At 34.8% G+C, this 14,122-nt stretch overlaps 1 protein-coding gene across 3 annotated transcripts in view; it reads right to left on the bottom strand.

Moving 5' to 3' along the window:
• GABRA4 (gamma-aminobutyric acid type A receptor subunit alpha4) overlaps window positions 1-14,122 on the bottom strand; it is a 75,949-nt gene that overhangs the window by 13,244 nt on the left and 48,583 nt on the right. The gene's annotated exons all lie outside the window — the stretch shown is intronic.

Genomic DNA, 14,122 nt, shown 5'->3' with positions numbered 1-14,122 from the left:
TAAAAATATTAGCATTCTCATAAGTAAGGAGAATTTAAATCTACAGAAAGAAGATTAGGTTTCTAGGACTAAAAACTAGAATTATACTTGACTTTACTTAAGTTCATGATGACAGTTGTAAAACTTATTCACTCAGTTTTATTGTAAATAATATTCTGTGATACTTTGCATATACTTCAATGAGTTTTGTATATGTTTGCGTTATAAATATGAAGAATTTGACGTATTCTCATGCATAGAAGAATGATAATAATAACCATCCATGTGTGCATACCATTCCTTTAAAAAAACTCCAAAATCTTTCATTTCCAAATCCCTGGAACTTATTTTCATAAAATTATATAGGCAATCATACACATTATTTAAATCTAGAAATCCAAATGCATTTTACGTTTTAACCATGATTAATAATGAAAATACAAAGGAAAATTTTGTTTTAATAAAATGTGTTAGACATATAAATAGCATTGTCATATCACTGCATAAATATCTGAGTTCAAATTACTTACCAATAAAAAGTGATTAAATAAAAATTGAATTCAGTATTTTTCATCAAATTATTTTATGTGTAGAACAAGACTATATTTGAATGCAGACGCATGAAAATATTTAAATTAATTCTCTTTGCATTTTGACATGCACAATAAATAACTATACAGCCAAGTATAGATAGCCCATACTAATGAAGGAAAGCAATTGCTGAAATGATTTATTAAATAATCATGTCTTTTTTTATATATTAAGGGTATATAGTTATTACTTTCTATACTTTCTCCCTCTACCATTTTATGAAATAAATGATGAGTGAGAAGTAGAAGAGAGGGAGTGAGAACAGCTCACAAGCACATGATTAGTAGAAGCTAACCTATAAGAAATTGCACATATAATACTATATATAATTGAGAACTCACTTTACAGAAAATATTTATTCTACAAATACAATCTTTTCTCAGTATCACATTCATCAAGCAGTCTGAAAGTATTTGATCCATATCTCATACAATTACAAATTATGACTTCAGGTTTTGTGAGCAGATAAAAAAAGCTTCATAAAATGAGAGCCAAAACAGGATCTGAGAAGTTTAGAAAGTATTCTTCATGTCAGCCTGGAGCATTCTCCTAAGCAAAGTGTAGTTGAATTCATGAGAAATTGTAGTCTACATATGGCACATAATTTTGGTGGTGCCAATTGAAACCACAATTGACTTCAACCTAAAAGCTAAATTACCAATCTTTATCCTGCACTTTTCCTTTACAAAGCACATTGTAAATGTCATTTAATTAATACTCAGAGTTTGAGTCCCTTTTTATAGAAAAGAATAATCGTTAATTGATTAGCATTAATTCTAAAACATTATACATATGGTGAAAATATGAAGTATAAGGCATATGCACAACATTTAAAGAGCTTACACTATCATTGGTAAGACAATATGTACATCCACACATGATACAATCAAGAATATAACAAAAAGTAAAACATAATGGAGGGTCAAACTGTTGCAAGATGCTAAATATACTAAGGACTTAAAGGAAGAGAGTAGTAAAGAACCAATTGGACAAGCAGGAGAAGAATATGTATTTTCAAATATAATCTGATATTTATTTATTATCTTCTTCTACCAAAAGTTAGCTTGCCCATAGTCTTTAGAAACCCATTTTTTTCCTTAGAATAAATCCTGAGAATTGGAGACTTCTACTTTTAGCCAAATGGAATAATAGGGACTAAATTTACTCTCTTGCATGAAATGACCATTAAACCTGGACAAAATATGGGAAACAACTGTTTTTTCAAGACACTGGGCATTAGACAACATAGAATCATGAGCAGTGAAAGAGAAGAAACAAACTTGAGTGTTTCCATGCTGTGGTGCAGGAAAGGAAATCCGGGACAAATCCAACAGACATCCTGAATTGAGGAGATGAAGCCGAGAATCTGGAGAAATCAAGATGGCTAACATTCATAGGAAAATGTAACATAGAAGCATGTGCTAAAGAAAGAGAAAACTCCCAAAACTGAACAGTCCTCAATGATTATTTTGCTAAGCACAGATCATTTTATGATTTAGAGGAAATACCGAAGGCTACAAAAAGAACAACCTGAAAATAATGAGAAGAACCCGTACTTACCATACATAAAGCCAAAAATCATGCATGTTCCCACCAGCCAGACTGGATAATCCCAACATTCATATAGCATTTGGTATAGTATTCAGAAGAGCTTTGTCTCAGTAATACGGAATAATGAGCTGTAAACACTGATCTAATCACACACAATGAATTTGTAAAGTAAGACTTGAAAGTATGAAACTAAATAACTACATCCCAGAAAAAAATCACAAAAACATTTATAAGACCCCATCTTCTTTCCCTCTAGATCAGTATTCTTCTGAAACTTCCTGAAATCTCAACTCACATTCTTTACAGTTGATTGAATACAAAAATGGCACTAATTTGTCCTCCCTCTCTATATTTACACCCCTTATAATGCCCCATGTCTCCTCCACCAAGAGAAGGAGTCTATTTCCCTGCAGACTTTCTTATGATTTTCTTTGGTCAACAGTATGTATAGTAGAAGTGATGGTGTGTCATTTCTGAGATTTAGCCTTAATAGTTCTTGGTTGCTTCTACTCTCTCTAAAAACACTACTACCAACACCATAAGAACAAAGTTGGGCTAGCCTGCTAGAGAGATCCTTTTGAGCAGAACTTATAATTCCAATCAGGCTATTCTAGAACCCAACAGCTAATTAACCACTAGACACATGAGTTTGTCCCAACTAAGAGATGAGAAATTGCCCAGCAAAGCCTAATCAAGATCAACAGAACTTTCCAATTGACTCATAAACTTGAGAGCAAAAATAAATGTTCATTGTATGACACTGAGGATTTGTAGCTATTTGTTATACAACATTGTTTTGGCACTGGATGACATATATAAACCAATTAAATCAAAGATCCTAATAGAAGGTATTGCAAAACCTATTAGGAGAAGTTCCTTAGATATTCTGGGATAATTCTGGCCAGCCCAGAATTTATTGAAGACCATTAGGGGTGCCTGTTTCCTACCTCCACATCCTGGTTAAAGTATCAAGATATTTTGCCCTTTAAAATGCCTTTCTTAAAGAATAACAGTATTTTACAACTGAGTTTTAAGTGATCAACTTAATTCGGTTTCTCATTTGATAGCAGAGTCAAATAAGAGCAGAAAGATCACGACTGGCTGGAAGGCACACAGTGAAATACCAAATGTTCTGCCATCTCATGCAGTCTCTCGGTGCATAAATGTGAAGAAGGCATTAAAAAACTTGATAAACTACACCTATCCATTTGAATCAGTCAAGTATTTGTAATCATCAAGCATATTGTTTAAAAATTATTCAAGACTTGGAAATCAGAAATGATTACAGTCTATCCTTTCAATATCATGTTGGAGCATTGTTTAACAAGTCCACCCAAGAATTACTAAGCCTCTAGGAGAATTTACTTAAGTTTGATTTTGCTATTTAATATTGGATTTGAGCCAGAACACTGTGAAGTTACATGTTAACTTGTAAATTCCTGTCCAGTAGAAAAGCCCACAAAAAATTATGGTTTTGTTGCCCTATATGATATTAACCACTTCCGTATCTAACCTAGCAACCTTAGTCTAATATTCTTTTTTTTTCAGGTTACTTATAGCTATTCCTCAAAAAAATTTGAACCAGATTGATTATTTAAGTGGTCCCCTTATTAATTAAGGAGTTGAAAAAAACTGACATATGCCCATTCCATATTTGTACAAGTCACATTTGTGGCAATTTGAAAATTATGTTCTAAAAACATCTACTATTATACAAGTTATAAGTATCAAGAAATGTAAGCATAGACTTAAAGAATATGCCCGAAGAGAAAAATGAGCTCAAACCAAAGACACAGGATTCATCTGTGGAGATTGGAAACAAGAATCAATGAAACGAGAGACTTTATAAAATTGGAAGAAACAGTATGAAGAGTGCTACCAGGATGGCCATTTGAAAGCAAAATCAAATATTTTTATTTCCAGTTTAAAATTATTAGTGAACTTCTAGAGTATAAAGACTATCTTATTAATCGCTCTAGGCTAATAAACACTGGAAGCACCTACTTCATTTTTTTTAACACATTTTAATAAAATAGATATAATACTGAATCAAGGTTCTTTTTCAAATTAAGGAAATTAAAGAAAGAATATGAAAAGCTTTCTATGCAACTTCCAGATTATGATTTCTTTGTTTATGGGGCAGATTTCTAGAATATTGGAGCTAGTGCGTAAGGCATTGAAATTATTTGACTCAACCCCAAGTGTGACTTAGAATGCTTAAGAATTCTATCAGTAATCTATATACCAGAATTTACAAAAAAGGAAAGCAAAATTAGACCTATTTGAGGCTTAAATCTTTGCTCTCTCACAAGCAGCCGAATGATACTGAAGTTATTTTGTACTGTTATCTCAAGGTCTACTATGGAAAAAATTGTTGTCATTTTCCATGATGACAAACCATGAAAGGATTGAGAAATCTGCTGACCAACCTGGCACAGTACCCACTAGGAATAATATTCACACAGCCTTCAAGTTTTGGAATAACTAATGTGTCAGTCAGAGTAATGTTATGTTTCAAACAGTCTGTAGAGTTGCTCCATCAGTATTCAGCAGACATACAGTGGTTGCAAACAAGAAAAGCACCTAAGTTTTTAAAAAATGATTTAGTTTGAAATCATTTTGTCATTAGTCACAACAGCCTGAAGCAAGAAAACTGGTGGGATAGAGATGCAAGGTGCCAGATTCAAACATTACCAACAAATTAATGCAGCAACAGGCACCCAGGAGCAAATCCAAGCAATTCATCAATCATGACTGTGATCTGACACAATTCCTAAAGAAATATTATCAACTGCAAAAAGAAAATTCATCTCAACTTAGTACTTTAGCAGCAATGAGATAAAGTGGCTAAGATGAGGCTTATAGAATGCAAGCTACATTCATATTGCTTGCTTGAAAAGCCAATGAAGTTTAATAAAAGATAATTTAACTCATCTAAATTAAAAACAAACAAGGCTAATAATGAACACATTTATCTTCTAGAATATCAATGAGTCACATACAAAAAAACTTCAATAATGTAAAGACATTTATTCAAAACCTTTTGAAAGGGCTTCAGGGGTTAGCCACACATCTTATTTAATAAGGAAATAAGCAAGTATGGTAAAGCAGTTGACACTAAAACCCAAGGTAATGATTTACTGAAGACTATCACTATTGTTTTATGAAAAACATTCCTTCCAAATAAACATGCTAAATATTTCATAAATAGATACCAGGGGATTCTATCATACATTGAACAACAAAATGCAGTAATGAAAATTCTGAGTTTCCTATTTATTTTATTTCATTTCTTTCCAATGTTAGCATTTAATTCAATGTTAGTATTTGTATTTCTGTAAGCTATAAAAATATCACTTCAATATCAGGCACTGGGATAAGAATTTTATATTTTCAATTCGGAATTATCAGAGAATAAGATTTTAAAGAGTTCATTCATTTCATTTTTATATATTTAGAAGTCTAAAATTTACAATAGAATTTCTTGTAGATGCATGATTTTGTGGTTAATTTTGTTTCATAGTGATCCTGGGGTTTCTTTTTTTTATTTTCCAGTGCTTTGTATATTAAATATGTTTCTAGTAGAGGAAATCTCTACTTTGTCAGAGATGTCAGTAATCGGAGCAGAAGTTCTAAGCTTGGTCAAATGGACTTGACCAGAATGCTACCTGGAACTGCTTCGGGAACTGCATTCACCATTGCTGCCAATATAACTCTGGAGAGCGTAGAGAGCAAAAAAACACTCCATACACTTTCTCCAAATGCAAACACTAGGCTGGATGGATCTTTTCTTGTTTTATAATGAAAAGCAGCATTATAGTCGTTCTAAACGTTTATAAGAATAAACACTGGAAGCTAGTTAAAAATTCAGTCTCAGAAGCTAACCAGGGCCAGCCTTGGTTAGTACTTAGATAGGAGACCACCTTGGAAGACCAGGTGCTGTAGGTATAAAAAATAAATAAAAAATAATAGATTGTAAACTGACAAGGTCCTTTTAATCTGTGGTTTTTCATAAAACAATAGTGATAGTCTTCAGTAAATCATTACCTTGGGTTTTAGTGTCAACTGCTTTACCATACTTGCTATTTCCTTATTAAATAAGATGTGTGGCTAACCCCTGAAGCCCTTTAGGGTTGCCTCGCCTAAAAAAAGAAAAAAAATAGTATGGAGGCAACATGGCATAGTTGAAAGTCAGTAACTTATAAAGCAGGGGGATCTACAGCCTCTGCCTAAACTGTCCAAGTGGCCTGGATATAAGATTTCTCCAGGACACCTTGAGTTACTTTTAGCTTTTCTTCACCTGAATCAGAGGAATTTGGTTCACTGGGGCTTTTATTTGACCTTCTAGGTTGGGCTTTTCTCCAGATTGTTCTTTAATTACCTAATATTTTTCCCTAAATACTTTGCCTCCGTTCAGATTATAATCTTTATGTGTAACTCTGTGTGTGTGTTTATGTGTGAGTGTGTGTACAAGTATTATGGATTTCAGAGGATTTATTTATTTAAATTATTGGGATGATAAAATTAATATCATAATTTATAATTTTTTTCACAATTTATATTAAGAATATTTTTTAATACATAAAAGTAAAATTAACATATGTAAACACCTGAAAAACACCATAAAAGAACTCTTTTGGCTTTTCAATTGTTAACTTGGGTAGCCAAATAAATTCATTTTTTAAAGCACCACATAATCATATGGAAATAACTTGTTTCAGTTTCAAAATACTCAGAAAATTACATTTAAACTTAGAACACATTTGTACATTGCTTTTCTCTTAATATAGACTTGATATGATTTGATTATAATGAAATTGTACTATAATAGCCCTCCAGAAAGATTGGATCCTTGTCAACTTTAAGGAGGCTGGCATAGCAAGTAGTCTGAGTCACGATTTTATCTGCTTCAGCAAAGGCAATAGGGGAACTGCCTAAAAAGCAATAATTTATCAAATTGGTATTCTTCTGCCAGGGGTGGGGAAGAATTCCAAAGCCTAAACATTATCAGCCACAACCCTTTGTAAAATCACAGCTATACAAGATAAGAAGTCTTTGGTAAGCCAAGAATCTTACCTAAAGCAAGCTGAGTTACTCTGAAATATTAGACGAGGTTTACCTACTGAATCTAAACATTTGCAATAGCTTTAATAAATACATTTTTAGGGAAAAAAACTCAAGCCCTATGCTTCATTTCATATTGGAAGTGAATGATAGAAGATCCAAAATCAAACTCATAAGCAATAAAGAACTCATTAAAAGCATTGATTCACTCCACTAAATCATTATGTACATAACCACCCCATAAATATGTATTGAGTGTACAATTTCAAGTTATTTTGCTGGGTATTGGGAGTATGGGGTGAAAAAAATAGTTTTTGAAAATTTTCATAGGAATTATGAAATATATATAATTAATTAATGCTATAAAAGAAAATTAGAGAAATTAATCAGTACATTACCTAGCCTGATTGTTGGGAAAGCCTCTTTGTGAAAGTGACACATAAGCTGAAACATTAGGAATGAGTAAGCTTAATCAGCTGAAAGATAGACTGTGGAGGAAGGAAAGAAAGTGCCTGGTGGTAGTGGGGACAATTTTCAAAGATTTCTCTCAGTGCTACAAAGAGAAGAAAGGCCAATAAGCTTCTTTGTCCATTAAAATTTGAGACCCCCTGAATATTTTCTAAAATACTGCTTTTCTCATCTTATGGATGATTAAAGGAATGCTTTACATTCAGGGACTAGTGCAACATAATTAATGTCTGATACTAGCACTTCCCAGGACAGAAATCTTGACTCTATATCTGCATCTCTACTATGTATTGAGCACTTAGTGAGGACCAAGTACTACACTAAATGGTTTTCACAAATAACCTCACATATTTACTATAACCACCCAGGGGATAATATGAATATTCTAATTTTTCCAATGTGGACACTGAAGCCTAGAAAAGTTGGGTACTTCTCCTAAGTTCAGACAATTAAAATGGGTTAGAGACATGATTTGAATCCCAAACCCATACTTTTAACTACTCCAGGAAGCAGCCTACAAAAGCAAATACATGCATTAACAGGTTTGAAAGAAAGCAGAAAATAATTTATCTGAAATATGTCTAGACAACCCAAATCAGGTAAGTGATATTTATAAACAACTCGGTTTTCAGATTTGGACTTCATTTACATTTATTTCATGAATAAATGAAAGCTAAATACTGCATTACTCTTTGACGTGCATTATCTAACCAAAAAATCTTCTGAGTAATCCTTCTTTTCTATATGTGTGAACATTGTCCTAAAGATTTTATGGATGATTTTTGTTCCCATTATTCCTAATATTTTTCCTACTTCTTTGCTGCTTGTTTGTCATAATGTCCTTATAGATATTATTTTGTATCCTAGATATTTTCTATATTTGGGTTTAAATAAATGTTTATAAATATAAATAGGTCCAGATTTAGCTTATTTATTCTACAGAAAATTTTATCTTAACAACAAATGCAATCTACCTGAAAAAAGATTTTTTAATTGAAAAAACCTGCTCTTCAAGTTGTTTTAAAATGAATCTACATCACCACTCAAAATCTGCATCTTCTATGTAATAAAAATGTTTTTATGATGTTCTTCTACGAGAGAAAAACTGTGCCCCAAATTTCTTTTACAAACTATCTCTTAAGTTTGAATATAGCACTTTCAAAGATGTTTGAAAATTGACTATTCAAATATATGGTAAATCTGAAATATTCCCCTCTGTCTCCCAGTCAATAGGACACTGCAATTTCAACTTTAATTATAACCCAGGGGAAGTAGCAACTTAAGCACTAGCTCTAGTTTCTGACTTGAGAATGATTCTTTGAACACATAATTATCTACAAATAATTAAAGTTAATGAAATTCAACAATGCATGCACCAAATTATGTATAATGTAAATGTGCTTGCACATGTGGATGTAGCAGAAGAGGACTCATTAAGCCACCTACTGTATATGCTTTTATATTTTCAAAATCTACCCCTTTCCCCAGTCTTTACAAATGGAAGCACAGTCAATTGGTCATAAAGCATATATTAAATTATCCTGTAACAAAATTCATTACAAATCTACTCCATCTACAGTAAAACAGAACATGAATTTAGCAGAACAAATTGATATTCTATCATGACACGGGTTGGTAGCTCTTATATTGTCAAACAGACAACTGCCCAAATAGCTGAAGCCACTTTGGTTTTTCTCCAGGAAATAACTTGACTTGTCTTGAGGAGTAAGTACTACTCTATCAACTATAGTTTCCAATGGGGCATTATTAAAACCATTTAACAAGTCTCTCATGCTGAAACAGCTGTTATTTTAAAACTTCCTCTGAGCCTAGATAATCTTACTTGAGCAAGAAAATAAGGTATTAGACTATTTTGCATTTCTACCACTTATGACAGGAAAGTCGATTTTGCACTTCAGTAAAGGCAGATTGCAAATGTAGCATGAATTGAACCAATAGCTGAGTTTCAACTTGTGACAAATGGCTTATCAGCACATTAATATGTATCATCAAGATAACCACTTCAGCCAAGCAGACTAGAAACTAGAAGACCCAACTCTCTGATTGGCAGCAAGGGAAATGTGTTCTCTATAAATATCTATACAACAAATCTTAAAACCAAAAGCTGCCAAATATCAACCTTCATTATCATTCTTATATAGCAGTATATTAAATTAAACCAGAACCTTCTGAAATCAAGTAGATTCAAGATATGAAGTCTACTAAATACTAGTGGTGTGACTTTGAGAAAATTAGCCTCTCTGTCCTCCAGATTTCTCTTTAGTAAAAGAGATGGCAGAATAGGTAAATGCTAGGCTGGCTTCCTTTCATGACCATATCAAAATTACAATTAATCTACAGAACAACTATAAGTAAGAATTGCCTGAAGTCTTGCTGAATGGAAGTCTATAACTGAGGCTGTACAGAGGAAGCCACATTGAGACAGGTAGGAGGGGCAGAGATGCAAATTCGGCTGGTCCTGCACCTACGTGCAGCAGTTAAAAATTGGGAAGGATATTGATGCTGTGAATTCCTCCCTATAAAAGCAAGGGGTCCCAGCCCCACACTGGGCTCCCCAGCTTGGTGCACCAGTGCTGGGAAGAGAAGTACACACAACTCCTGGCTGTAAAAACTAGTGGAGATTGTGGCTGAGTGATATAGAGGGTTATGGGAGTCCCACGCATTCCTCTTAAATGGCCAGTATGAAATTACTCACTGCTGGATTTACTCACTCTGAGTTCCAGCGTTGGGGCAGTAGCTTAAAATGTGCAAGATATATGTGAAGGAACTAAATTGTCTGGCCTCAGAACAAGGACTGGAGGGTTAGCTTTTTCCCAGACAGAAGTGCTGGCAGAGGGTACTCTTCCTTTGTTTAACTCTCCCCTGTCCCGGAGTGCAGAATTAGGCAGAGTGTTATATCTGAGACTTCATCAAGCTGGCTAACCCCATTTGCCTTACCTTGATGATTCCCTGAGAGCATGCCCAACCTAACTTGTAGGTTCAAGCTACTTCCACTGGCTTTTTCCATACAAATAGCCTGTATTGGTTCATACTGCAGACTTTCCTAGGATCTCTCAAAGGTTCACAAATACCAAACACTCAACATCTGGCCTTAACATGCCCTATGCCACTTGCTGAGTAGGCCCAAGACTGGCACTATGGCAGCTGGCATCGGTTCAAGGTATGCCCCCTTGCAGGCACCTCCAAACCCAACGTGGGTGAAAGACATCTGGGCATCGATTTGTGGCTCACGTTAGTGGCCCTGGGTAGGGTACAGACTGGGGCTAAACTTGGCCTGTGGTAGAGCTCCTCTCAGGAGGTCCCAGAGCTTGCATGTCTGGTTGCCACTTCAGACTGAGCCACAGTACCACTTGGGCACCTTCACAAATGACATGTCAAAAGAACTGACTCACCAGGCACCAGAGCCCTGTTGAAGTGAATCCTTTTCTCTAGGATCAGCCCCTGCACAACAGCTTCTGTACTGTACTCACAACTAGTCCTCAAAATAAATCAACCTGAGGGTCATTTCATCCCATTAATGTGTAAACAGCAACTAATACACAACCAAAACATAAAAAGAACCAGTATGAAATGAAGAATGTAATAACTGAAATAAAAAGTACATTAGAGGGAATTAATAGTAGATTAGATAAAGTAGAGGATAAAGTTAGAGATATAGAAGATAACAGAAAACACCCAATCAGTACAACAAAAAGAAAAAAAGAATCGAAGAATATGAGGATAGTTTAAGGGGCCTCTGGGGCAACATCAAGTGGACCAGAATTTGTACCATAAGCATACCAGAAGAAGAGAGAGCAAGGACTGAAAATCTATTTGCAGACATGACAGAAAACCTCCCTAACCGGTAAGGAAAATACACATTCAAGCCTAGGAAGCACAGAGAGTATCAAACAAGATGAACCCAAAGAGGCCCACACCTAGACGCATTATAATTAAAATGCCAAAGGTTAAAGACAAAGAGAATCTTAAAAGCATCAAGAGAAAAGCAGTTAGATAACTACAAGGGAGCTCCCATTAACACTGCCAGCTGATTTTTTTAACAGAAACTTTACAGGCCAGAAGGGATTGGCACAAATATTCAAAGTGATGAAAAGCAGGGACCTACAACCAAGATTACACTACCCAGCAAAGCTATCATTTAGAATCTAAAGACAGATAAAGAGCTTCCAGACTAAAACAAACAAACAAACAAACAAACAAACAAACAAACAAACAAACTGAAGGAGTTCTTCAACACCAAACCAGTATTACAAGAAATGTTAGAGGGACTTCTTTGAGAAGAAAAACTTATAGACCTATATATCCAGCAAAAGATCATTCAGATGTCCTAGAGGGATAGCAAACTTTTATTCATTCATCCTTCTACATATTTATTTATTCAATTATTCAATAAATATTTATTAAGTGCCTATTTACATGTCAGGCACTGTTCTTGGCTCTGGTGATACAAAAGTTGAGGAAAAGCCCAATATTCCTACCCTTGTGGCATCCAAACTTTCTCACTTGGCTACTGCATAAGCTATTATCATATTTATAAAACTTTGCTGTTTGTACTCGTCACTAAAATAATAATTATTCATTTCAAATCTGGTCATTTCATTTTCTTGCTTAAATTCTTTCTGTTGACACTCAACCGTTTTCAGAAAAAAAAAATCTTATAAAGCACAACTCTACCTGTATGACCTGGGCTCTGCCCCCAATCTAGCTTCATCTCCTTTTTCTTCCCAAACTCTCCTCATAACCACACCAGGTACCCTAGTGTGGCACATGCTATTGGTGTCTTCTTTGTATTCATTTGGTTTACCAGGATGTTCCTCTAGACAGACTGATGTTTTATTCTCTTTCTCTGTCTAAGAGGTGCTCTGTCTATAGGAATCTGGCTGGAGTGGAGAAGAGGGTTTGATTAGAAGAGCAAACAAGTTAACACTCTTTGAGTAAACCTAAACGATAAAAGATAAGAGTTAGTAAATAAGTACCCCTGACTTCTTTGCCACTCAGTGGAACAGTTCTGAAGCATGTTCCACATATGCTCTGAAAGTCTAGCATGATAAGCACACAGTGGTAAATTGGCTCATTAATCATACTTTATTGGATTTTTTTCCTTTCCATCCCACTTCCGTCATAATGCTTCTTGAGATCACCTCAAAAAGAAATTGCTTGCACACAAATCCTTGCAACAGAGTCTGCCTGGGAAGAAACACAATGAAAACACCTAGATTCTACCCAGGATGTCTTCATTTTGTTCTATGAGAGTGAGCTGTACTGTCCTGCTTCTGGGTCTTTGCACATTCTCTTCTCACTTCCTTTTTCCCTCCATCTTTTTTCATTACCCTTTTATGTTCCCTAAGATAGTACTTAGCTATTGCTTCTTCTGAGAAGTTTAACCTGACACTCCTACCACCCTCACCAGAATCCACTCCCTGCCAACACACACACACAGACCCTCTAATCCACAGTGTTGTGTCTTCACACAGCTTCCTATGCTTTTGTCCTGGCCCGGTATGCACATACTGCGTGAGTGCTCCTCCTGGCTGAATTTCCTTTCCCCACTGACTAGCACAGAACCAAGCACTAAGAAGTATTCAATAAAAATAATTCAAATGAATAAATAATAAATAAATGATGAGTAAACTGTATTGAAATACATCAACAACAAAATCATTCCCTCTTGCACACTCAACATAGCAAAAATGAATGTCACACAATGTGTCTCAGGAGATAAGTAGTTGGCAAAGCTATATAGCCAAAAGCGGCACTTTTAAATCCACTTGAAAACCAGATGACAGTCATTTATTCTATCTAGATTATACTTCCTGGGCCACTACAGTAGTTAATGGACTGTTTAATGAGTCAGTCCTAGAATATTAAATGATAACCAGAATTAAATGCCTTTCCTCTCCTATTTCGTATAATCTGCTTGTTCAAAAATATGACTAAATGATTGCTCCTGGATCAACCTCCACCTTTCTCTTTCCCCATACATGCTACACAGAAAAACATGAGGCCTATGGGTACCAACCTGCCTCTCCAGGAACACAGTGATGAGAAATGTGAGTTTCTCTTTCTTAAAACTGCTTGAAACACATAGCCTTTGGCTGTAATAGCTTGTTTAACAAGGACTGGATTTTTCCTCTCAATCACGGTTCTAAAGCTATCAGTTATTGAAAAGCTGATTTTCAAAGCACACACGAGAACAGCTTTTCTGTACAGCTGCAATGCTATTTAAATCTTCCATGAATATACCCACAAACTCAAGAAAGTTCTAAGCTGAAATATTGCTCTTAGAAATGACATAGTAAAATAAGACCCCCTGGGGAAGAAATCCAGGAAGTGAATCTGGCTATTAATTTTAATACTAAAATTATAAAATCAGGCATATGGCTTCTATTCCTCCATGGTAGAAGAACACCTAAAATCATTATTTGGAAGGTCAGCCAGGAAGGCTATT

The sequence above is a fragment of the Rousettus aegyptiacus genome, unplaced genomic scaffold, assembly GCF_014176215.1.
Source record: "Rousettus aegyptiacus isolate mRouAeg1 unplaced genomic scaffold, mRouAeg1.p scaffold_m13_p_10, whole genome shotgun sequence".
In the NCBI taxonomy this organism is placed as follows: Eukaryota; Metazoa; Chordata; class Mammalia; order Chiroptera; family Pteropodidae; genus Rousettus; species Rousettus aegyptiacus.
The sequence above is the reverse complement of the archived record's forward strand: the minus strand, read 5'-3'. Positions and strand labels throughout refer to the sequence as shown.